General features: G+C 42.7%; 1 pseudogene; it reads left to right on the forward strand.

Moving 5' to 3' along the window:
* Positions 1-16,023: 16,023 nt before the first annotated feature.
* On the forward strand, positions 16,024-23,595 carry LOC129015095 (sal-like protein 4; annotated as a pseudogene).
* Positions 23,596-27,500: the final 3,905 nt, after the last annotated feature.

Below are 27,500 nucleotides of genomic sequence, written 5' to 3' on the forward strand. Positions count from 1 at the left end.
TGGAAACCCTTTTTGGATTCTACACAGATCTCAGTGAATATAAGAAAGCCCAAATAAAAGACTAAACAAACCTGGACTGTCTCTAGTGGGTCCAGAACATCTGATTCCCAAGGGTGGCCTAAGGATCCTGGCAGGGGCACAGCCCGCATGGTACTAGATGGGAATGTCCTGGGACTCAGGGCCTCATAGCTGCCCTCCATCATCAGAAGCTCACAGCTGCATTTCCCAGCAGGGATCATTAATCATACCGGCCACTGATACCACAAACAATAGGGCTGAGACTATTTGCCAGACATCTAGGACAAATATCGTTCTTGGTTATTATCCTTGGTTCCAACCCAGTAGGGGGAGAAGGAGAAGCCAATTCTCACTTTTCTGTGGTCATAGGGTGTCATTGTTAGAGGCGAACCATGGGTGAGATTTGAATCTTACTTAACTCAGAAACTCAGTCCTTGTTTCCTTCTACCCTGTCCTTCTGCAAAACATCAGCAAATGCTGACCTGCTGGGAAATATTTGATAGTGCTGAAGGGGATGAAAAGGAAAGGAAAACCAGTGTGTATCCCATGTCCTGTCAATACCCTTTGCTAATTCTAGGTTTTACTGCATGCTCACAACCACCCTGTGAGGTTGCTACTTTCATTCCCATTCTCACTTTAATTTTAAGTGGAGAGACCAAAGCTCAGAGAGAGGAAGTTAAATGCCCCAAGAAACACAGCTAGTTAGAGACTAAACTAATATTTCCTTGTACTTCTTCCTATGGATTCTCACAGTTGTTCTATGGTTCCATTTTAACAGATGAAGACACTGAGACTAGATAACTTACTCAAAGACTCACAGCAAAAAAAAAAAAAAAAAAGAAAAGAAATTTCGAAAAGTGATAGAGATAGGTGTTGTGGACTGAAGTCTTGTGATTCTAAACACCAGGTGACTTCCATTATCTAATCTATATCTCTGTTACTCAAAGCGTGGTCTGTGCTTTCAAGCCACTGTTTCCTCATGTGTAAAATGGAGATAATCATTCCTAACCCTCAGGGTCATTGTGAAATTTACATGGAAGTACACATACAAAAGCATAGTGGACTTCCACTATCTAATCTACATCCTTGCTACTCAAACCAGTAGCATCGGCATCACCTGAAACTTGTTAAAAATGTGGTTTCTCACCTAGATATACTGAATCAGAGTCTGCATTTTAATGCATTTAATGTAACCCCTGGGGGACCGTGGGTACACAAGTTTGAGAAGCAGTAGTCTACATGGGTCTATTTTTGCAGTGAAAACATACTTACTGAGGACAAGGCATTGCAGCAGCACATCTACAGAGGTAACACCAACAATCCATTCCTTCACTCTGTGTACATGCCACTCCTCACAAGAAGAGGTGGAAGTTGTTTCCACTCCCTTGAATCTGGGTTGTCATGTAGCTGGCTTTAACCACTAGAATGTACAAGAAGTGATGTTCTAAGATTTCCAAGAAGTTTGTACTTCTTGCCTTTGGGAACCAGCTGTTGTGCTGTGGGAAGCTTAAACTATGTAGAGCAGACACATGAGTAAGAATTGAGGCACTCTGGGTGGTAGACCCATCTCAGCATCCAGCCAACCCTGACTGCCAGTCAGGTGAGTAATCCATCTTGAATGTTTCATCCCAGTTGAGCCCCCTGATAACTGTATCCCCAGCCAACATCACATAGAGCAGAAGAGTCACCAAGCTGAACCCAGTCAACCCAAAGACTCAGTGATAATAACATGGCTGTTGTTTCAAGGTATTAAGTCATGGGTGGCTTGCTATGCAGCAATAAATAATTAAAAGGGAAGTTGGTATCTAAAAGTAGAATGCTGCCATATCATGTGTCAGTCGCCTTGGAACTGGGCAGTGGATGAAGACCTGAAATGCCTTGAGGAGGCTGTTAATGGAGGCTGGAAGGTCAATGAGAAAATTGCTGTTGGAGACAGGAGAAAATGAAACTTGCATGATGAACTGCCAGAACAATTAGCAAAACTGTTCCCTGCAGTAACATGAAGATAAAAATGGTGCCTAATGAACCTGTCAATTGGTTAAGGAGATTTCCAGTTAGACTGTTGAAAGTGCCAACTGACCCTTAGTAGCTCAGAGCTAATTATTTTTGTTAATTAAAATTCAATATAATTAAAAACCCAGTACCTTAATTGCACTAGCCACGTTTCAAGTGCTCAGGAGACACCCGTGGCTCCTCCGTTGGAAAGTATAGAATTTTATAGAGCATTTTCACCACTGCAGAAACTGCCACTGGACTGCCTCATTGAGAATTAGTCATGGAACTTCCAGAAAGCAGATGACACACCCAAAGGGTTTCGCTCAAGCATTGCTACTCAAAGTATGGTCTCTGGACTAACAACATAAGCATCATCTGAGTGCTCCTTAGAAATAAAACTTCTCAGGCCCTGCCCAGACTTACTGAAGCAGAATCTCTGGGAATGGGGCAGGAATCTGGGTTTTAACCAGCTCCACTTCCTGCTGATTCTTATGCACTTTAAGAAATACTAAACAAAAAAAGAGTTGAATAAAGGGACTATTATATAGGTGAGGGCAGGGCTAAGGAAGACAGCAACGGACAGTGAAACAGGAATTAGCAGAGGGGAACAGTATTCATGGACCCCAAGGAGAACTGGAGCCCTGAAATAGAGGCTCGTGGGCAACCAAGGGGCACAGCCATTCTAGAGCTGGGGCAGTGGAGGAAGGGTTGGGGGAAAGAGGTGACCAATATCCTCACGCCTCCCTCCTCTGCCCTCTGATATATATATTTTTTTCCTGGAATTCCTATTGGCCCAAACCAAGCCAGAGGGCAAAGAAATCTCCTTTGTACAGAGCAGGGCAGAAAAGGATGAAGAATGGACCTGGAAGAGCAATGAAATCTAACCAGCACACGTGGATTTGATGTGTTAGCCATATTTTTTAAAATTCACGTTTAATATACAAATGCATAACTATTAATATTAAAAAAGATGTTAGAGTGCTGTTGAAAATAATTTTATTTACAACATTTTGGGGACCTGTGCTGTGAGCAATGAGGTCTCACCATACAATTTTAACAAAGGAAATAACCACTATTGATGTTTCCTCCCCTCCCCTCCCTTCCCTCTCCCCTTCTTTCCCTTCCCTTCCCATTCTGTCTTCCCCCTTCTCACTCTCCCTCTCTTCCCTCTCCTTATCCATCCTCATAATATGTAACAATATTATAGTAAATACAGTATTGTGTCCTGTCATTTTCATTAAAAGTTATGTTTTGTACATTTCCTTGTGCCATTAAGGATTCTCTGAAAACATGTTTTTTGGTGGCTGTGCAGATGGTTTAAAGACGATTGTTATTGTAAGCTGTCTCAAATCCTTTTGGGAAGTAGGTGGTGTATAACGCATAAATTATAAATGAAAAGCAAGTTGTTCTTAATGATACCCTCAACCTCTAAAGTGCAGTAGCTCTTTGTGGATCTGTTTGTACAAAGCCACAGAGAAGGAAGGGACAGTCACAATGACCAAAAAGAAGCCACCAGGTGGAAGGGCTTTGAACTGGGAAGGGGATTCAGGCCCAAGCTCTGTCCAGTCTCTGACATGTGACCTTGGAGAAATCTCACTGGTCAAATGAGGGTCCTTGGACCAGCTGAGGGTCAACGTCTCCTTTAGTTCTGATTATGATTTCTTGTTTTTTTTTTTGAGATTGAGTCTTGCTCTGTTGCCCAGGCTGGAGTAAAGTGGTGTGATTTCAGCTCCCTCTAACCTCCACTTCCTGGGTTCAAGCAAATTCTTGTGCCTCAGCCTCCCAAGTAGCTGGGATTATAGGCGTGCTCCACCACGCCCAGCTAATTTTTGTATTTTTAGTAGAGATGGGGTTTCAGGGTCTAGAACTCCTGACCTCAAGTGATCCTCCCACTTCAGCCTCCCAGAGTGCTGAGTTTACACTGCACCCAGACTAGTTCTGATTATGGTTTCTAATGCAAATCCAATTCCCCCATAGACAGAGAAAAGCCTCATTGCAGAGACTACCCATCTCCTCCATTGCTTCCTGGTCCCAGCCACCATCATTGCCCACCTGGACAGCAGCAATCTCCTCCCCACAGTGGTCTCCCTCTTCCATCCTTGCTCTCTACACTGTTTTTCACAGGCAGCTAGTGATCTATTAAAGACTAAGACATGTAATGGTATTCTTTTCATTAGCCCTCATCGTGGCCAATAAAGGCCACGTGATCAGGAGCCTGGCTGCTTTCTGATCTCATCTCTTTTTACTTCCCCCTTGCTCACTGCACTCCAGCCAAAACCACCACGGTGCTGTTCCTTGGATCCACCAAACACACTCTTGTAATAGCAATAGGTCCATGGCCCAATGGTTGCAGCAGAGAAAGAGGCTTAATCATAGGGCTGCTGAAATAGGAGACAGAGGAAACCTCAAATCCATCTCCCAAGGAACTTGGGGCTAGGGTTTGTAAGGGTTTTGGAGTGGGCCAAAGCATGGAGATTGTTGCTTGGTCAAAGAGTGTAGGATGAAGCCAGGGCACAGGGAGATGAAGAAACTTCATTCTCATGTGGCTCAGTTCCTCTGTGGGGGTCTTTAAACTGGTCAGCATCAGGTATTCCACTGGAATCCAGGATCTGCTGAAGCAATTCGTAAATGAAAGGTTTATAATTCTAACATCAGAGATTCTATCTATAGGAACAAAGAGGATGTAAGTGGTCAGCATCTAGTGTTATGGATTACTTTCCATTACAAGGAAGTGAGCCAAAGTGCAGACTGATTAATGCTTAATTACAGCTATATTTCTGTCCGGAATTCTCATTAACTCTGTAAGGATGGCTTCACTTCCAGCTGAGGGCCTTTATACCTGCGGTTCCCTCTGCTTAGAATGCCGTTCCCTCAGATTTCCTTATGGCCCCTACATCTGCTCCCTTCAGGTTGCTGCTGAAATGGATCTTATCAGAGAAGCCTTCTTGAGTCTCTTCTGTAAGATAGTCCTGACCTGTACCATTCCCATCCCCTCTGTAACTTTATTTTCCTTCATGACACTTATACCTGTAGTGGCTAATTTACTTATTTCCTTATCTCCACTAGGATATAAGTTTCATAAGAGCAGGCACTTGGTCTGGTTTATTCATTGCTATATCCCCTGCACCTCAAAGTGAACTTAGTAAGTGCTCAGTAAAGTGTGTTTAGTAGGAAATCAATAAATATCGCATGAATGAATGCATAAATAAAAGCCTTCTGGGGAAAGTCAGTCCTCAGGAGGAAAAGGAGCATAAACGTCTCAATCTGAGGGTTGGCACAGGTGGACTGACGCTTAGCCCATGCTCAGGGCCTGGATATTTTATGTAAAAGCAGTGGCGTCATTCTCTTCATCACTATCTTTCATTCCCTCAGGCCACCCTCTAACAGTTCCTCCCCACAGCTTCTCCAGCCCTTCCCATATTCGAATTCTCTTTCTCTTCCCTGCCATGAATGCCCTTCCCTCTGCCCCACCCAGTGGGCTGTCAGCCCTTCTGCACCTCACAAACGATGCAATAACCACCTTTCCTGTTCTCGTGGCATTTAATGGCCTGTAGTGCACTCAGCTGCACACAATCTCCTTTACTTCCGCAGGAGATCCTGGGGGCAGGTGCTAATGTCTTCATTTTAGTCATTCGCTGAAGCCACACAATTCATTGCGTATCTTGTCTGGTGGGGACTTGGAGACAGGGATGAAACACGCAGAGATGGTTCCTTCTCTCTTTGAGTCCAAAATCTGGCAGGGGAGATAGATGTGGAACATATAATAGGATGAATATTTTCTGACATATTAATGATTCTGAGTGTTGTAGAGGGGAAACAGGCATCTCTTACCAAGTGTCTGTGTATCTTCCATAGTTAATTTCATGTAATCCTCATGTCAGTCCTCTGATGTAAACCTAATATGAGTCCTGCTTTACAGACTAGGAGACAGGGTCTCAGACAAGACTTTTCCCAAGGTCATATGAGTCAGTGACTGTCAGGTTCAGATTTGAACCCAGGTGTGCCAGCTGCAGTTCCTGTGTTCCAACCACCAGGCTCTGTGGCCTTCAGGTTGCTCAACTGAGACCCTGTCAGGAGCAAGAGGCAGTCCAGATAGGTTCTTGGGAGAAGTGCTATTTAAGGTGAGACATGGAGTTGGTCAGAGAAAGAGGGTGGGAAAGTCTTGCAGGCAGAAGGAAGAAAAGGTGTAAAGAGAGTGGAGGTGGGAGTGAGCTTGGTCCTTTGAGAGATGCAAGAGGATGAGAGGCTGGAGCCAACTGGACTTAGGGTGGAGAGTGATAGGAACAGAGGGTGAAAGATGGGCAGGGAGTGGAACATGCAGACCCTTGCCCAGGTTAGGAGTTTGTGCTTTTACATGTACATACATATATAGATTGTATATTTATATTACTGGTAGACTTACATAATTTATACGCAGGTCAGGATGGGAAATCTGTGCTCCAGGAAAATGAGGTGATTTGTCCCAGGTCCTGCAGCTCAAGGGATGGTGTGTTTCTCCCCATCTGTATATAAACAAAGCTGGAATCAGAGTCCAGGTTTCCAAGTCCAAAGCTGGTGTTTTTTTCCTCTACTGGAACTGCCTCTAGCTCTGGCTCCCACAAACTCTTCCCACCATGACAAGAAGATTAGAAAATCCTTTCCAGGATTAATGGCAAAAGAGCGCTGCCCTGCTCTCTCATCAGGCACTGGGGCACATGTGCTGAACCTGTGTTACAAGCATTAAGTCATTAATTGAGAAAATTTCGACCCCAGAGCACCTGGTGGTCCAGGCGGCATCACTTCACTCATTCCTGAACACCCACTCAACACCCACCTCCTCCCAGACCCCTGCCTGAAAGCTAGGCAGGAGGAGCGAGCTCCAGCTGCCTGGTCTAGTGCAAACCACAGTTACCATCTGTGTCAGTCGGGTCTGCATCCAACTCTGTTGCCTTCTGTCCACACTCTGGGTGTTGCACGCGTCTTTTTGTCATGCCTACCTGATTGGAACTGCCGGCAGAGTCTATTATCCTCAACTCCACGGAGCCTTCATCCAGAGACTGTGCTGTGTGGAGGGGGAAATTCTGCTCTAATGAGAACATAGCTCAGAGCCTGACTGCCAGACTGAGGAAGGAGAGAGAATGCAGAGCTGGTGTTTTGAGAGTCTACTGTGAATTAGGAAGGAGAGAAGCAACTCTGAGTCCAATAAGTCTAAGTGGTAGACCACATGATTTGATTCTCACATATTCCTCCAAGCAACTAGACATTGGATGGGGGAATTATATAATTTTATTTTATATTGTATGCATGTTGTATATTTTCTTTTGCATATTGCATATCTTATTTTACTATACACATATGCATATGTGTATTTAATACATATTTACATATATACACACACACACACAATTTTTTGTGGAGTGATTCAGGTATTAAAAGAGCGAGTAACGAATGTGGATAAGAAGCAGTGGGTGAACTGGGAAGATGATTTAGAACATGAAGGCCAGTCATAGAATCCGGGCTGTGCCACCTACTTTCTATAGCATAGCTCCTTTAAGTCTCTCTGGGCGTCTGTTTTCTCATCTGCAAAATGGGAGTCATAGCCTGCTGTTGTTTGGGCAGGTGTATACAGTTAGATGCAAAGGAATCTGAGAGTCTGGATCCTGACCTCTGCTTTCGTATATGCACAAAGGATTTCATACACGCAATGGACGAGGACACAAGAACAACTGGGAGGGAGCGAGGGAGGTGGAGAGGAATAGGTCATGCCGTGCTCCTGGGTGGGAATTGTGGGGAGGTCTGACACATGGGTGCAGGCAGAGCTGAGACAGGCTTGGAGGCTGGCTTTGACTTTTGCCTGCTGCCACTGTGACAAAGGGAAATGAAAAAGGAATAAGAGATGTCCGTGCTTCTTTCCACCAAGGCAAGAGTATAACTCAGCCTTCCTGATAATTAAGACCTTTTATACCCCTTCCAGAGGGAGTGGGGGAAAGTGGAAGGAAGGCACTGCGAGGGCCAGTCTTGCAGAGCCTATCACACATGGCAGAAGGAAGCAAGTTTGCCTTTCAATGTAGTAACCTTCAGTAAAGCTGGGCCCAGTGAATGTTAGATGATCAATTTCTCCCCCTCTAGGATTGGGTGGCACAGTGATGATGAAGACACAGAAGGGCAGAAATTCTCTCTTCTCTTGAGGAAGAGGCCAGAAATGTGCACAGAGGGGGAAAAACGCACCATCCCTTGAAACGTCATCTAGGTTTCGTCCTCTCCATCAACTGGGTTAAATGTCTAAGCCAAGGGTCAGGTGGAGTGTGGCTCTTCTCCCTGGGGGAGGAGCAGAACATAACTAGGCATTTCTGCTTCTTCTTTTGGAAGAAGTCTCTCCTAGCACATCCTTGGGTGTTTTCCTGGAACCAGTAGGATGGATGGTTCAGATCTTCCCCACCAGAATTCTCTGAAATGGATCATGACAACTCATTCATTAAGCGAAGGCTCTCTGCACTCCAGCGGGTGAAAATTACTGTATTTCAATGCCCATCTTGCATTATATCCAGAGACGTTATCCAGCATAGCTTTCTGGTGATCATACCCTGTCCTAAATGGAAACCATATAACCTCTCTCCAGTTGACTTCTTATAAATTAGAGTTCAAAGAAGTTAAAGGCTGAAATTCTTCTCTTTCCAATTTTTTACTATGTTTTGCCTTAGTCTAAGTATTTTCATTCAACTGAGTGAATAATAGTATTAGTAGGAGTAGCAGTAGCAGTACTAATTGTAACAATTGCTATGATGCATTGATCACTTACAATGAGCCAAGGACTATTCTAAGAACTTTACTGTATTAATTTATTTAACCCTTATAACTAAATTATAAAGCTGGTACTCTTATTACCTTCATTTCCATTTTGCAGATGAGGAAACTGAGGCGCAGATGAGGAAACTGAGGCACAGGTGAGTGGAAGTGATTTGCCCAAGGTCACATGGTGGGTTGTCCCCCAAGTCCACGTTGCTAACCATTTAGCCACATGTCTCTGTGTGGGGTTGGGAGAATCAACAAACAGACTTAATATTATCTGGGGAAGGTGGAGACATAGAAAAGAGGAGAGGAAAAAAAAGACAGTCTCCCTACTTTATGCCTCACCAGGATGCTAATCACTTTGTGCAGGTTGTGTGGAATTTAAGAACTCTGAACTTTTTTTTTCTTTTATTATACTTTAAGTTTTAGGGTACATGTGCACAATGTGCTGGTTTGTTACATAGGTATACATGTGCCATGTTGGTGTGCTGCAACCACTAATTCATCATTTACATTAGGTATTTCTCTTAATGTTATCCCTCCCCATCCCCCCACCCCACAACAGGCCCCAGTGTGTGACGTTCCCCACCCTATGTCCAAGTGTTCTCATTGTTCAGTTCCCACCTATGAGTGAGAACATGTGGTGTTTGGTTTTCTGTCCTTGCGATAGTTTGCTCAGAATGATGGTTTCCAGCTTCATCCATGTCCCTACAAAGGACATGAACTCATCCTTTTTATGGCTGCACAGTATTCCACGGTGTATATGTGCCACATTTTCTTAATCCAGTCTATCACTGATGGACATTTGGGTTGGTTCCAAGTCTTTACTGTTGTGAATAGTGCTGCAATAAATATACATGTGCATGTGTCTTTATAGTGGCATGATTTATAATCCTTTGGGTATATACCCAGTAATGGGACTGCTGGGTCAAATGGTATTTCTAGTTCTAGATCCTTGAGAAATCACCACACTATCTTCCACAATTGTTGAACTAGTTTACACTCCCACCAACAGTGTAAAACTTTTCCTGTTTCTCCACATCCTCTCCAGCACCTGTTGTTTCCTGACTTTTTAGTGATTGCCATTCTAACTGGTGTGAGATGGTATCTCATTGTGGTTTTGATTTGCATTTCTCTGATGACCAGTGATGATGAGCATTTTTTCATGTGTCTTTTGGCTGCATAAATGTCTTCTTTTGAGAAGTGTCTGTTCATATCCTTTGCCCACTTTTTGATGGGGTTGTTTGATTTTTTTCTTGTAAATTTGTTTAAGTTCTTTGTAGATTCTGGATATTAGCCCTTTGTCAGATGGGTAGATTGCAAAAATTTTCCCCCATTCTGTAGGTTGCCTGTTCACTCTGATGGTAGTTTCTTTTGCTGTGCAGAATCTGTTTAGTTTAATTAGATCCCATTTATCTATTTTGGCTTTTGTTGCCATTGCTTTTGGTGTTTTAGACATGGGGTCCTTGCCTATGCCTACGTCCTGAATGGTATTGTCTAGGTTTTATTCTAGGGTTTTTATGGTTTTAGGTCTAACGTTTAAGTCTTTAATCCATCTTGAATTAATTTTTGTATAAGGTGTAAGGAAGGGATGCAGTTTCAGCTTTCTACATACAGCTAGCCAGTTTTCCCAGCACCATTTATTAAATAGGGAATCCTTTCCCCATTTCTCGTTTTTGTCAGGATTGTCAAAGATCAGATGGTTGTAGATGTGTGGTGTTATTTCTGAGGCCTCTGAAGAACTCTGAGCTTAAGGTCACTGTGCCTGGCCTCCACCTTTATTATTGCAGCCAGCCTCCTCTGTCACAAAGCGGAATTTGATCTAAGAAATTCATGCTGGGCCAGGTGCGGTGGCTCATGCCTTTAATCCCAGCACTTTGGGAGGCCGAGGTGGGCAGATCACTTGAGGTCAGGAGTTCAAGACCAGCTTGCCAACATAGTGAAACCCTGTCTCTACTAAAAATACAAAAATTAGCCGGGCGTGGTGGCACATGCCTGTAATCCCAGCTACTCAGGAGGCTGAGGCAGGAGAATGGTTTGAACTCCGGAGGCAGAGGTTGCAGTGAGTTGAGATTGCGCCACAGCACTCCAGCCTGAGCGACGGAGTAAAACTCTTTCTCAAGAAGAAAAAGAAAAAGAAAAAGAAATTCATGCTGGTCTTCCTCCTTCTTCTGGGTGTTTTCTGAGGAGGCATCCAGTCTCCAGGTCTTGCTCGAGGCATTCTTCTTTCTGTGAGAGTCCTTCCTAAGTACTTACAGCCTCCATTGTCCATTTCTCCTATGAGCCCAGTGCTTCTGGTCGCTTAAAGCTGAATTGAGTACGGATTCTGTTGAGGACAAATCTTCCACCTCCGTTTGGGAACAGGTACCTTAGGATGGGCAGCTCTCCAAGCGGGGCTCAGTGTGGTGTGCTCTCCAAGAGCCCCATTTCCTGCTCTTGTCTCTGTCTTTCCATCTTCAGTGATATCCCAGGAACTTAGGTCAATTCAAGGAAAGTCAATTGCTGAATGGCATTCTTAGCAAAAAGGCTTTTTAGGGAATTGGCTTTTGTTGTACTGGTTTGTCCATATATTGGCCTGATCCATATCTCATAGTTCGTGAACCCCTGAGCTTTTCTTCTTGGGAAGAAGGAAAGAAGGTATAGAAGGGGAGGAAGGAGGGAGAAGGGAAAGACCATCTGTCCCAACTTAAAACTAAGTAACTCATTGACTGACTAAGTAACTAATGCCTAGCTCCAATTAAACACACACACACACACACACACACACACACACACAGAGAGACAGTATGGGCAATCGTATGGGCATATCTAGTTCCCTGAAACATCTAAAATCTCAGCTCTTGTCCTCAGGAAAACCTTTTCTCCTTGTTCATTTTTCCTTTCTCCTTTGCTTTGTCATATCTATCTGCAAGACCGAAGTCTGCTTCTAAAAGTGATCCCTGAGTTTCTGAGCAAAATTGGTGCCTGACATATGTCCTTAGATTTTTGAGTTTTTCCTATATCCCAATGTAAGACACTCAAGTGTGTAAATGGCTTTGCAAAGAGCTGGCCACTGTAAGAGCTCAATAACTATGATAATGATCATGATGACATCAAATTATATTAAGCAGCCCTTTATTGAACTCCCAACATGTGGTGAGCTGTACACTCAGCTCTGTGGATGCAGAGTTAGATAATAATAATTACAGTTAATTTTTATTGAGTACTTAGTGCATACCAAGCACTGTCTCCATGCTTTATTTCACAATCTCCCTATGAGGAGCTACTATGATCAACATTATAGGTCGTGAGGCACAGAGCAGCCCAGGAACTTGCCCGTAATCACATAGTTAGTAGGTGGGAGAGCAGCTTCTCAAACTCAGCAGGCTGCAGAGCAAATTCCATAACTGTTGGTCTCCACTGCCTCTCCCTTGCTCCTCCACAGCCTGTACTATAGCCTGGGGCAACAGTTTGGGTGGCTGGGCTGAGTAACGTGGGAAGCCCATGGGGAAGGGGACTGTCTAATTTCTCTTCTCAGAACCACCTTGTCTAAGTGAGTTTTTGAGACATCTCCAGACTGAATTGTTCCTCCACGGACTCCACTTGCCTATAGCCTCCGTCAATAATTTTACAACTCAAACAGCTGAGCCATGAGGGAGGTGGCTTGTTTTTGTTGCTGCACCATCTGTTTTTCTCCATCCGGCTTAATGTGTGTCTGCCTGGGATACTCAGCAGACACACTCTGCTCTGCTCACCCCTGTGCCTACGCTCTGGGCAGTGCGGAAAACGGAGCCCTGGAAACCTTGTCCAGTGGTTGTTGAGGACACTGACAGTCCAAGCCACATGTCAAGCTTGTGCCTCCCTCTGAACCTTTGCTTGCATGGTTGCCAGGACATTATCTCCCGTACATCCTTGTGTCTTCCCCATCTTTCAATGCTGAATTCAAAGCCCACCAGGACCCTGGTCTCTTTAGATGACCCCAGGTACAAGGATCCCCTGCAGGCATGGGCATTTTGACTCCAGGATTTCTATAGACCACCCCTGCTTATCCTCTCTGACCTTGTTCTTCATCTGGCCTAATTTCCAACCTTGACATAGGACTCGACTCTATTTATGTGCCTCCGATGAGTGAAGGGACCTGTTCATTTTCTTTCCTCTACCTTACCAGGTAAGACTCTGCTCTCCTGCAGTCTTCTTCATTGCAGTTAAAGGCAGCTCCCTCTTGGCTGATGCTCAGGCCAAACACCTTGGGACTCTCTTTCTCTCACAGCCGCATCCAATCTGTCAGCAATTCCAACTGACTTCATCTTGAGAATACATCCAGAACTCTCCTGCCTTTCATCCTCCCCCGTGGTTATCTCCTGGTCCAAACCACCATCATGAATCCCTGGATTGTTGCAACAGCCTCCTAAAGGGTCTGCCTGCTTCCACCGTCACTCCCTAAAGGCAGCGTGAGCCTTTTAAAAAATGGTGTATCCTGGCCAGGCGCGGTAGCTCATGCCTGTAATCCCAGCACTTTGGGAGGCCCAGGTGGGGGGATCGTTTGAGGCCAGGAATTCGAGACCAGCCTGACCAACATGGTGAAACCCTGTCTCTATTAAAAATACAAAAATTAGCCTCACATGGTTGCACATGCCTGTAATCCCAGCTATTTAGGAGGCTGAGACACAAAAATCACTTGAACCCAGGAGGCAGAGGTTGCAGTGAACTGAGATCATGCTACTGCACTCCAGCCTGGAAAAAAAAAAAAAAAGGTGTATCCTATCTCTCCTCTGTTCATGACCCTGAGGGTTCCTCACCTATTCACAGTGGAATCTGAAATTCCTAAATTGACCTTCAAGGCTGTATGAGCATCATCTGATTTCTGACATCACCTCCTAACATGCCCATCTCACTCCTCCAATCTCAGTGCCTTCTTGGAGAGTCCTTGAACTTACAAGAACTTCATGCTGTTGCCATCTGAGACCCTTTGTCATTTTCTATTTTTTCCATTGATTATTGTCCTACATGACACTTATAGCCTTCTGGCATATTATATATTTAGGTGTTTCTAATTGTCCCTCTCCCCCAAAAAGCTCCATGAGAGCAGGGACTTTATTATCTGCTTTATCCCAGGGCTGAGAATAGAGCTTGGCATATGTTAGATATTCCAAAAATATGCAATAGTGGCCTTGATTTGAGAGGCTGGACAGCAGAGTGGTTAGGACGTGAGGCTCTGCAGCAAATCTGGGGTTCCAATCATGGCTCCACTGGTTAATACCTGATAATCTTGAACAAGTTACTTATCCTCTCTGTGTCTCAGTTTCTCCACCTGTAGAAGGCATATGAGTTGTTGGAAGGATTAAATGAGTGACTACTTGTGGAACATTTATACCAATGTCCAGCACATGCTTACTGTGGTCTATAAAAGTTCCTACAGGCTCACTCCTGTAATCCCAGCACTCTGGGAGGCTGAGGCAGGTGGATCACCTGAGGTCAGGAGTTTGAGACCAGCCTGACCAACATGGTGAAACCCCATCTCTACTAAAAATACAAAATTAGCCAGGTGTGGTGGCGCATGCCTGTAATCCCAGCTACTCAGGAGGCTAAGACAGGAGAATCACTTGAACCCGGGAGGCGGAGGTTGCAGTGAGCCAAGATCACGCCATCACACTCCAGCCTGGGCAACAAGAGCCAAAAAAAAAAAAAAAATCCCACTTATCAGAAGGTTGTTAATTGCTTTAATGTGTCCTTACATGTTGAGGATGCCTGTGTTTCCAGCAAGACTGTAAGTCTCATGAAAGTAATCCTCAGCCAGGCACGGTGGCTCATGCCTGTAATCTCAGCACTTTGGGAGGCTGAGGCGGGTGGATCACGTGGTCAGGAGTTCAAGACCAGCCTGGCCAAGATGGTGAAACCCTGTCTCTACTAAAAATACAAAAATTAGCCGGGTGTGGTGACAGATGCCTGTAATCCCAGCTACTCGGGAGGCTGAGGCAGGAGAATCACTTGAACCTGAGGGGGAGAGAGCTTGCAGTGAGCCAAGATTGTGCCACTGCACTCCAGCCTGGGTGACAGAGTGAGACTCCACCTCAAAAAAAAAAAAAGCAATGATCTGCTCTAGGTTGTCTACCGCCATATAGCCCTTAGGCCTGGCACAGTGCCAGTGATAGAGTAGATACTGAACAAATATGTAGTGACTGGATGTTGAAGGCATTTATAAGTCTGGGTTCAATTATTTTAAAATTCCTCTGCATTACAAAATGCTCTGTTTGGGAACAGTTGGGAAGGAATTCAAATAACCTTCTCAGATGGTGGAAGATTGTTGAGAGCAGTGATTTTTAGAGAGCGTTGCCCTTTACGTGGGAGCTCTGCATCCTTTCGTCTAAGTCTCTGGTCACACTTGAAATCACTCAATACCACTTGAAGCTCACTGTCACCTCTTCCTCCACTCTGGCCCTAGCAATCATTTCTCTAGGCTCAGGCAACAGTTAATTTAAGGTAGCAATTAAATGGAACCAAATTGCTCTTTAAATATCATAAATCATTTAACAGAATGACTTTCGTCTGCCAAACTGAATTAATCCCTAAAGCTGGAAAAATGCTCCAAGTGTATATATGTGTGCTTATGTGTATTTTTTCCCTTCTGAAAATAAATGGGAAAATCATAACTTTTTACTATGAAAACTTTCCAGCACACTCAGTAGTGGAGAGAAGTATCTAATGAACTCTTGTGCACCCAACACAACTCCAACAATCATAAAAATGTTGCCAAGCTTGTTTCATCAAAACCCCCGACTTTCTTTCTTTTATTTTTCTGGCTGGAGTTTGCCAAAGTAAATCCCAGACATCATATTATTCTACTGCAGACATAAAGGAGAAAGACTTTTTTTTTTCCTCTCTCTCTACGGTGCTGCATTGCCATTATCACACCCAGAAGACCAATGATAATTCTCCAATAGCTTTCAATACTCAATCCAGACTGAATTATCTGAAATGGGAAATGATGAAGGATGGGCCACTGATCTTACTGAAATAAAACTTGACACCTTCTGACATCCATCTCCTTGTTGAATACATTCTTTCTTCATCTCTCTGGTGTCTAGTTTCTATCTCTTGGGACTGTTCGTTTCTCCTGCTACAGAGACTTTCCCTTGGCATCACCTCTACCCTCTGCTTGAAAGAGCCTATTGATTTTTTGGAAGATTTGGAGAAGAGGCCTGGCACAGATTTACACAGGTCCTCTCCTAAGGGAAGACCAGGTCTTCCAACTCATCTTCAAAGATGGAGAGGATTTTGCAAGGATGCCTAGAGTCCAGCGAGGGAGACACTAATGCCTATCTTGCTAGCCAGACGTGCAAGATCAAAAGTCAGGCATTCTAGCAGCAGATGCTGTTGTCAGGGCACCTTGAGATGCCATTTGTGTCAATCTGTTTAGGTCTGTCTGCTTGACTCTCTAATTCATCCATCTGTTGCTCTGTTTGTCTATCTATCACTTATCTATTCAAGCATGTGTCTATCTAGCTAGTGACGATTCTCTTAAAACTATTTAAGTGATTGCTCTAAGCTGCTCATTGGTACAAGTAATTCATCCCATTACCGATAATTACTCAAAGCCCATTGGTTTTTGCCCTACCAACTCATGCAGAATTTTGGTCTCCTGAAAATTCAGCTCATCTTCAAACACACTGTATATTTTACTTACTTGATGTTTTGCATGTCATTCTCTCTGGACTGTAAACTCCATGAGGGCAGGCCTTTTGGTCTGTTTTGTTCATTGTTGTATCCCAGAGCCCATTTCCAGGCCTGGCATATGGTAGGTGTTCAATACATATTTAATAGGTGAATGAATGAATGAATAATTATCATCCCCCTTTTACAGATGAGCAATAGGAGCTCAGGGAGGTGAAAGAACTTGCTCAAGGTCATGTCTAGAAAAGTGAAAAACTGACCTTTGAACACAGGACCATCCAGTTTATAGGCATCATGCTCCTAACAGATTGCCATATTGCTTCCAGCAAATTAAATTTTCCATGGCAAGAGTTATATTCTGGTTGCATTCTACTGTCTCTTCTGGAAATTTCTGTTATTGTCAAACCTGAAATCCTCTATGTTGTTTTTTATTCTAGTCACATAGAAGACATGATTTAGAAAAATTTGGATTTTTGATATACCTTTTCGCTTTGATTTGGGCACTGTATGTCTTAGAAACAAGAAAGTCGATTTGGCTGTAATGTGAACATGGGAAAAATGCAATGAAAATTATCTTGGGGCTTCCTTTATAGGCAAAAGATGTTGGGATATATGTTTTGGGGTTGTAATGGTTCATCTGACAAAAAGTCCTTCTTATTTCTTCATTTTAGCAGATATTTCTTGAGCATCTGCTGTATTTCAGGGACTCTGCTGGGTGCTAAGAATGTAACAATGAATGAGACACACAGGCCAATCTCTGTTGTTGCAAGATGACCTCCAGCAAAATATTGGGTCCCCATGAGCATATGTATATAAATAATATTTAGTTAATATCTTTTACATACTTGACTAATCTTTTAAAACAATTAGTTAACTAATTATTATCTTTAAATTTAATTAACTTAATTATCTAACTACTTATATGACAGCTCATTTTAAAATCATTCAACTAATCATTTGTGCTTATTTATTAAAATTTTCTAATTTTAAAAGAAATACTCATCTTACGTTGGATTACCTGTTAAGGATGTTGAGAAAAATGTGAGATTATGCAATTTTTAAAACTTTATGCCCAGTCGCAGTGGTTCACGCCTGTAATCTCAGCACTTTGGAAGGCTGAGGCGGGTGGGTCACAAGGTCAGGAGTTCGAGACTAGCCTGGCCAACATGGTGAAACCCCGACTCTACTAAAAATACAAAAATTAGCTGGGTGTGGTGTCGAGTGCCACCACCTCCAGCTACTCTGGAGGCTGAGGTGGGAGAATCGTTTGAACCCAGGAGGCAGAGGTTGCAGCCAGCTGAGATCACGCCATTGCACTCCAGCCTGGGCGACAGGACGAGACTGTCTCAAAAAAACAAAAAACAAAAAAAAAAACTTTACTGTTTGAGGCATATGTAATTGTCATATGTAATTGTTGAAAATAAGGGAAACATTGGCAATTTCATATGGTTCAACTTAATCATGTTATCTGACTGTAAACTAAAATATTGGACCATCTTGTTTAGTTCTAGGGCTCATCTACTGAAAGTAATATCATATTTTAGCATTGGAGCTATCGTGAAGTATATGCTAAAAACTTGATCATTATAGTAGGGTTGGCTTTGGGAGGTTATGTGAAGAAGTCATACAACCTCATAAAGAGTCAGAAAGGTGATGTGAAAAATCACCTTAAGAAGACTGAATATGTGTCAAGCCTGTAAAATGTTAATGTAACCTGATTTAATATATTAGCAGAGTCAAATAAGGAAAGTGTCAATCAAAAAGAGACAGGCAGGAGATTGTGCAGCCGTGGAGATGAGAGAAAGGAGAAGGACCATTGGGATACTCAAGTCAGTACTGTCCATCTAGAAAGAAATTTTGACCAATAGAATTTTTCTGTATCTTTGAGATATAATTTACATATGATAAAACCTTCAGTGTTAAATTAAATGAATTTTGGCAATTATGTACAACTATGAAACCCAAAATACAGTACATTTTCTTCACCTCAGAAAATTCCAGGCCCTTTCCAATCAAAACCAACCTCCTTCCAGGCAACCACTTTGTGATATTTTTCACTTTGAATAATGTAGCCTATTCTAGAACTTGGTATAAGTGGAATCATCTGTATATATCCCTTTGTGTAAGGCTTCTCTTGCTAAATATAATGTTTTTGAGATTCAGCCATGTTTTTGGGCCTATCAGTAGCTTTAAAAAAATATTGCTGAGTAGTATTTTATTGTATGAATATACTACAATTTGTTTATCCATTCTCCTGCTTAGGATTGACCAGCATATATCTTTTATTGTTATAAAACATATATATAACATAAAAGTTACCATTTTAACCACTTTTAAGTATGTGTCATTTTCATTGGCACTAGGCACATTTATAATTTGTGCACCTATCACCACTACTTATCTAGAACTTTTGATCATTCCAAACAGAAGCTCTGTAGTTATAAAACAAAAATTCCCCATTCTTTCCCCAGTCCCTACCCACCTGGTAACCCCCAAACAACTTTATGCCTCTATGAATTTGATAATTCTAGACACCTCATATAAATGAAATCATACAATATTTGTCTTTTAAAGGCTGGCTTATTTCAGTTAGCATAATGTTCTCAAAGTTCATTGTTGTTGTAGCATGTGTCAGAATTTCATTATTTTTTAGGGCTGAATAATATTCCATTATATGTATATACCATATTTTATGTATTTGTTCATTTAATAATAGACACTTGTGCTGTTTTCACCTTTTGGCTACTGTGAATGCTGCTGCTATGAGCAATGGTACGCAAATATCCGTTTGAGTCCCTGCTTTCAATTCTCTTGGGTATATACCCAGAAATGGAATTGTTGAATCATGTGGTAATTCTATGTTTAATTTTCTGAGGAACTGCCATACTGTATTCTATAGTGGCTGCACCTTTCACATCCTCACTAGCAATGCACAAGGGTTCCAATTTCTCCACATCTTTGCCAACACTTGTTATTTTCAGGTTTTAATTTTTTAAAATAACAGCCATCCTAATGGATGTGAAGTGGTATCTCATTGTGGGTTTGATTTGCATTTTGCCTAATAGCTAATGATGTTGGACATCTTTTCACGTGCTTCATGGGCATTTCTATATATTTGGAGAAATATCTATTCAAGTCTTTTGCCTGTTTTTGAATTGGGCTACTTTTGTTGTTGTTGTTGAGTTGCAGGAGGTCTTTATACATTCCAGATATTAATCCCTTACCAGATATATGTTTTACTAATATTATCTCCCATCCTATGGGTTATCTTTTCACTCTCTTGATAACATCCTTTGATGCACAAAAGTTTTTACTTTTAATGAATTCCAATTTATCATTTTTTTCTTTTGTTGCCTGCACTATTGGCATCATATCCAAGAAACTATTACCCAATCTAATGTCATAAAGATTTTCCCCTATGTTTTCTTCTAGGAGTTGTATAGTTTTAGCTCTTCCATTTAGGCCTTTGATTCATTATGAGGTTTTATATCCTTTTGGTATATGATCTGGTATAAGGGTCCACCTTCATTCTTTTACATGTAGATATCCAGTTTTCCCAGCACCATTTGTTGAAAGCATCATCATTTCTCAATTGAATAGCCTAAGCTCTCTTTTTAAAAGTTAACTGACCATATATATGATGATTTATTTCTGGACTCTTCTATCCATTGGTCTATATGTCAGTTCTCATTCTAGTGCCAAACTGTTTTGATTACTGTAGCTTTGTAGTAAGTTTTGAAATCAGGAACTGAGCATCCTCCAAATTTTGTTCCTTTTTCTTTTTCAAAATTATTTTGGTTATTCAGAGTCCTTTGAGAGTCCATAATAGTTTAAAAATGGGTTTTTCTGTGTCTTCAAAAAAGCACTATTAGGGACAGGGCAAATAACTGCGGCTCTCTGGGAACACTGAGGCTCACACCACGTCGAGGCACAAGCTGGTAAAACCCCAGCACATCAACTTGGATGAGGACCAGGGTGAGCAGCAGCCATAGCAGCCTGCCCTAGCATTTGCAGATGTGGCCCCAGTGGCGCTGGTGGCCTGGGAGCTGGGGCTGCTGTAACAAACAACCACAAACTGGATGGCGTAAAACAACAGAAATTTATTCTCTCACCATTCTGAGGCCAGACGTCCAAACTTTAGGTGCTCCAGTGAACCACCCAGGGAATCACGATGATAAAGTGCCTTCATTGGGAGGAAACACACAAATGTGAGAAATGTTGTGTGGAGTTCTTTAGCATTTTTGAGTTCTTAGAACATAAGAAAAATTGCACTAAAAATCCACCTGTTGTGTTGTCAACATGAATGACAGCGAGGGGTCAGTGCCTTCAGGAGACTTCTCCGGAGCTGTGCTGAGCCACTAGCCACTTAGTTCAAGCAGTAAGGATGGTCACAGGGAGAATGGTGGCAACCTAGGGAGCGTGAAGGAGGAGCTGGGTGTGGAGTCTGTGGTACACTTAAAAACAGAGATGGCCCTGCCACCCACACCCCAGAAGATAAGCTATTTACTTAAAGGCAAAGTGGCCAACCCTATGTGAGCCTGCAGGCAATACAGGGCACCAAAGTGGCAATGAATCAGTGGAGCTTAGATGCATTGCCAGCCTCCGTGCCCAGTAACAACAGCATCCCATGGGTCCTTGAGTAGGTCCTGTGTCTGCAGCAGCAACAGCTACGGTAGATTCAGCTCACCAAGCAGGTCCTCATCCAGGTGGACATGTGGGCCTTACACGCCTTCTACTTAGGTGGGGAAGGGGCCAACACCCTGAAGGCCTTGTGCAGCCACCTGTCCCAGCAGGTTTCTGCGGCTGTGGTTTTGTTCAGCCCAAAAGCTGGAAGCCAAGGTCTGTCTCTGGGCACCTTGAAACAAGCCATACTACCTCACACCAACATCCTTTTCACCACCAGTTCTCCATCCCCAGGGCTGACGCCCTTTGCTGTGAAGCTGGATGGGACCAGGGGGTGCCAAATGTAATGTCCCACCTCTTGAGTGCTTTGCTTTCTCAGGCCCTGGGATTGGTATGCTTCCAAAGTCCTTTCTCCACTGTAGCACTAGACCCATCCAAGAAAGGGAAGGGGAAGCCACTGAATATCTCCTCAGTGGATGTTAAACCCAAACATGAGGTGATCCTCTACAAGGACAAGTGTAAGTACTGTAGCAAGGTTTTTTGAGACTGATAGCTCCTTGCAGATCCGCCTCCACTTCCACATGGGAAGAGAGACCCTTTGTGTGCTCTGTCTGTGATAACTGCTTCACCACCAAGGGCAACCTCAAGGTGCACATTCACGAACATCCCTAGGTGAAGGCAAACCCTCAGCTCTTTGCTGAGCTCTAGGACAAAATGGTGGTAGGCAATGACATCCCCTGTGCACTCTTTGTACGTCAATAGATGAACTGAGTCTCTCTTTAGACAGAAAACCTGTTCTTGTAATCCCCTTTGTAGGGCTACCTCAAAAGCTCTGTTTGGGGCCTAACCCCAAGGACCTCACAGGTGGCCCATTGCCCAGTGACATGTAGCCCACACTTCCTGGCATGGGGCCAAACCATAATTCCCCAAGGGTTGGTGGCTTCCAAGAAAGTGGGACCCCTGAACCAGGGTCAGAGACCCTGAAATTGCAGCAACTGGTGGAGTACACTGACATGACCACCACTGACCCCAACAAATGCCTCATTTGCCACTAAGTATTAAGCTGCTAAAGCTCCCTTTAAATGCATTGCTGCATCCACACTCTGGAGACACCATTCCAGTGTAAGATCTGTGGCTGAGCTTTTTCTACCAAAGGCAACCCTTAAGACACACTGGGGTTCACCAACCCAACACATCCATAAAGGTGCAGCATCTGTGCCTTTTCTATCAGAAGAAGTTCACTGGTGCTGTGATGTTGCGGCAGCATATTCAGATGGACCTGGCCAGTCAGATTCCCAACCTTCCCCTGCCAGAGAATTCCTGTGACTTTATGGGTCCTGAGCCAATGACGGTGGATGAGAATGGCAGCACCAGTGCCATGTGCCATGATGATGTTTTTGAAAGCACCAGTGTAGATGAAGTCAGCTCCCAGAGGCCTCTAGTAGTTCCTCAAAGGTCCCTGTGCCTCTTCCCAGCATGTAGTAGGCATCATCCACACTAGGGTTCACCAAGCTGGGTTCCTTAGATGCCCTGGGAAAAGTGGGTCCTGCCCCTTTTGGCCTGCAGCACCAGAGCAGCAGAGAAAACAGTTCCATGAAGACCAATAGCTTGACCAATGACTGGTCCTCACTGATGGGAGACCAGGAGTATCAGAGCTGAAGTCCAGACATCATGGAAGCCACATCCTTCCAGGTACTCTCCCCGGTCAATGGCCAAGCAGAAAGGATCAGTCAAAGTCTCCTGATGCTGGGGACAAAGTAGAAAGCTCTGAAAACAGCCCTACTAAGATAGAAGGTTGGAGCCATCTCCCTTCAACGTTTATCCAAGCTCAGTCAATCTATGTCAAAGTTGAAGTCCCTGGCACATTTGTTGAACCCTCCACATTGTCCCTGGGGATGACCCCTTTGTCAGCAGCCTAGCCATGCCAACAGGCCAAGCAACACAGCTGCATGTGGTGTGGGAAGAACTTCTCACCCATTAGCTTTCTTCAGATTCATGAGCAGACTCACACTGGAGAGAAGCCTTTTGCATGCAACATTTGTGGGTAAGCTTTTACCACCAAAGGCAACCAGAAGGTCTACTATGTGACTCAGCACGCCATGGTAGGAAGCTGGCTATCGAGAACACCATGGCTCTGTTAGGTATGGATGGAAAGAGTCTCAAATATTTCCCAGGGAAATCCTGGCCACTTCAGTGAACATGGGCCCTGTTGTGTGGAACCAGGACACCAGCACGCTCAATGGTGGTCTGGCCAAGAAGACCAATGAGATCTCTGTGATCCAGAGTGGCAGTGTTCCTACCCTCCTGGTTTCCTTGGGAGTCAGCTTCAATATAAATAACGCCACTGTCTCCAACGTGGTTGGCTTCCAATTAGGTATCAGTGCAGATATGGAAAAAGCAGTTGCTACTGGGAGCATTCCCAAATACCAGTTTCCTCACTTCCTGGAAGAAGATGAGCTTGTGGTCAGCCAAACTCAAGGAGAACTTGCATGGAAGGAGAAATGCAAACAGAGTGAAATCTCTAGAATCTGCTCTTTTTAATAAGAACTCATCTCCTGGCCAGACGCGGTGGCTCAAGCCTGTAATCCCAGCACTTTGGGAGACCGAGGCAGGTAGATCATGAGGTCAAGAGATCAAGACCATCCTGGCCAACATGGTGAAACCCTGTATCTATTAAAAATACAAAAATTAGCTGGGCGTGGTGGCGAGCGCCTGTAATACCAGCTACTCGGGAGGCTGAGGCAGGAGAATCATTTGAACCTGGGAGGTGGAGGTTGCAGTGAGCCGAGATCACGCCACTGCACTCCACCCTGGTGACAGAGTGAGACTCCGTCTCAAAAAGAAAAAAAAAAAAGAAACGAAAAAAAAAAGCTCATCTCCTGTTTTCTTTTTCTTACTGGTATGCAAATGATGTTTACCAGGGTTATGACCACAATCTCAGGCAAGTCCTACAATCATGATTGTTGCTATGCTGCTTTGCAAAAAACGAAAAAAAAAAAAATTCACACCCAAACAAGTACAGACTAAAGTTATTTTTTTAAATTTTGGAAAGAAGTGGGTCTTGCAAAGTAGCTTTGTTACTTGTGGCAAACTGTATACATAGAATCTTTGTACAACCTAGAGTGACTTTTTCCAAAGACTGTTATCTATTTCAAGGTAGAACCGTTGGACCTTATTGAACCACAGTGGAAAAGACAGCTAACTACTTAGCCTGTTGAAGAGAGGGGTATGGATACTTCCCTAGTAACTGATGTGGGTAAAAGGACAAGGTCTTTCATCTATTTAGGTACCTGTTTTATATGTCCCCAACCCTGTCTCCATCTTTTCGTTTGTTTGTTTGAATGTACTTAAAAAACAGCAGCAAAAACCTAAGGTTGTGGAATTATAAAATTGCTTCAGCCTTAGAACCTTAAGTGGGATGCCCTCATATTGACTTTTATTCCCAGGCACATAAAAACACTAATCATTAAAATTGTATAGAGAGCAAACTGATTTTCGTGTTTTGATTGGATATCTCACAACTTTGCAGAATTTATTTATTAGCTTCAATTTTTGTGTGTGGAATATTTAGGGTTTTCTACATATGAGATCTTGTTGTATGTGAACAGTTACTTCTTCCTTTCCAATTTGGATGCCTTTTATTTTGCTTTCCTAATTGCGAATCAATGTCTGTGTGGCTGCTTATTTAGATACAGCTCAGTTGGCCTGAGAGTGCTAGTGTCCTCGCCACATCTCCCAGATGCCTTTGTCTTCCTGAACCCCAGAAGACATGGGTCCTTGAGTGGGGAATCTCAGGTGACTTAATTTAGTTTGCCAGTGCCTACTGTATTGGAGAACTAGGTTTTCATTCTTGAGAAGAAACTCCTGGAAGCTCATTTTCTATTACAGGTTCACATACTCATTTTTTTTGTTTAATTTCCTTAGTGTGACTTATGCCAAGTAATTATGAAGATTTTTTTTCCTTGAATATTTCATGAAGGCTACAAAGTTGGGATAGACAAGTCCTGGGTGTGAAAGCTTTAATTTATCTACCTCTTTCATTTTTCATTTTGTGTAGCTATAGTGTCTGTTTTCCGATTTTAAGGCCACTGAAGTATTCCCAGGCCCTGTCATAAACCTAAAAGTTGATGTATTGGTGGGAAAAATTGGACGTTCAAGATGTTTTTGTGACTCCTGTTTTTGTAATCTTTTGTACATGTAACAATATTGAGCAAATGAAACATTGCTGTAGGCTGGGTGTGGTGGCTCATATCTGTAATCTCAGCACTGTGGGAGACTGAAGCTTGAGGATCACTTGAGCCTAGGGGTTCAAGACCAGCCTGGGCATCATGGCGAGACCTTGTCTCTACAAATAATAAAAAATTAGCTGGAGGTGATCTTCATCTATGGCCCCAGCTACTCAGGAAGCTGAGGTGGGAGGATCACTAGAGCCTGGGAAGTCGAGGTTGCAGTGAGCCATGATGGCACCACTGCACTCCAGCCTGGGCGGTAGATGAGACTCCGTCTCCATAAAACAAAACAAAACAAAGCAAAGAAACATTGCTCTAATGATTTAATGAGAAAGGAGAATGATAGATTCTAACTTCTGGGAGGGAAGTCTTTCCCCTCTCTGTGGAAGGCCCTGATTGAAATGTGGATCCAAGACTGTTAGCCAAAATCTTGTCTGTTAGTTATTGCATCTGTTTTGAGGATTCCTTACCACTTTTTTTTTTTTTGCCAAGTTGTACCTTTCCTTCTGGAATTGTAAATGAGCACAGTGATAGTACCTGTTTACACTGTGAAGTGGATACTGTTACAGAGAACACACCAGGGCTTTCTCACTATTGAGCTAGTAATGCCCCTGTGAATATATGATCTACAGAGAAACTCCTATAGTTGTACCTGCTGATGCTGTCTGTTGGAAAATAAATTTTGAATGTTTATTCCCTCCCCCAGAAAACACTTCTAGGACTTTTGTAAGGATTGCATTGAATCTGTAGATTGCTTTGGGTAGTATTGTCATCTTAACAATATTAATTCTTCCAATCCATGAACATAGGATTTCTTTGCACTTATTTATGTCTTCTTTAATTTCTTTTAGCAGTGTTTTGTAATTTTCAGCATACAAGTCTCTCTACTCTTTGGTTAAGTTTATTCCTAAACATGTATTCTTTTTTGATGCTATTTTAAGTGGAATTGTTTTCTTAATTTCATTTTTAGATTGTTCATTGCTAGTGTATAGAGATGCAAACTGATTTTTGTGTTTTGATTGGATATCTCACAACTTTGCTGAATTTATTTATTAGCTTCAATTTTTGTGTGTGGAATATTTAGGGTTTTCTACATATGAGATCATGTTATATGTGAACAGTTACTTCTTCCTTTCCAATTTGGATGCCTTTTATTTTGCTTTCCTAATTGCGCTGGCTAGAACTTCCAATACTATGTTGAATACAAATGGTGAAATCTGGCATCCTTGTCTGTTTCTAACCTTAGGGGAAAAGCTTTCAGTCTTTCACCATTAAGTGTGCTGTTGCCCATTGGATTTTTATATATGACCTTTATCACGTTGAGGTGACCAGTGGATTTTGTATTGGCAAGATCATCACTAATATGAAGTTTGATTCAGAAGTTTACAGCCAATGCTATTCAAGTATTTTGGTTCCATTGGCACAATAAATGTTCCTGAGGGTTGGAACATGTTTATTGATGATATGTGAGATGATTTTATGAGGCACAATAAAACGGGATCAGAAAGCATTGGGTCCCATTTTCCAATTGGCAGAATTTAATTTCTCACACAGAATTCTTTTTTTAACCTCTCTGATTACATCAATGAGAAATCTCAGTCTGATGATTCTACATCTTTAACACTTCTCTAACACTAGGTAACTTTTCACAATGAGAGAATAAATTTCAGTTGTAGTACCTTTAGCAAACCACAGTATCTCAGTAGATTTTAATGGTGTTGTCTTATTTTATTTGCATTTATTTTTCCTTTTATTTCTGGTAAATAATATAGATTTTCACTTATTTATAGCTACAAAATATTATAGATTAGAAATGTAAAGATTTATTTTAAAAATTCAGTATTTTAAATATTCAAGTAATATACAAGAGAGCTGGCCTTCAAAAAGCTATGCAAATGCATCCATTTGACTAAGGAGTAACTTCCTAGTACCAGGAAGGAGATATAAGCAACTTAGTTTCTCATCAAATGAATGGCGCTTTGCATGGGGAATACAGATGTGCAAGGTTCCATTAAATCGATGTGAAATTTGATGATGCCCCACTTTCCCTAAACCCAGGGAGGAAGAAAGAGGAAGGTCCTGGAGTAAAAAGCTGTAATTTTTTAACCTTCAGACTGACAATTCCTACAACCCCTAAGGGAAGGAAGAACAGTTACTTCTTCCTTTGCAATTTGGATGCCTTTTACTTTGCTTTCCTAATTGCTCTGGCTAGAACTT

The sequence above is a fragment of the Pongo pygmaeus genome, chromosome 18 (genome assembly GCF_028885625.2).
Source record: "Pongo pygmaeus isolate AG05252 chromosome 18, NHGRI_mPonPyg2-v2.0_pri, whole genome shotgun sequence".
Lineage (NCBI taxonomy): Eukaryota > Metazoa > Chordata > Mammalia > Primates > Hominidae > Pongo > Pongo pygmaeus.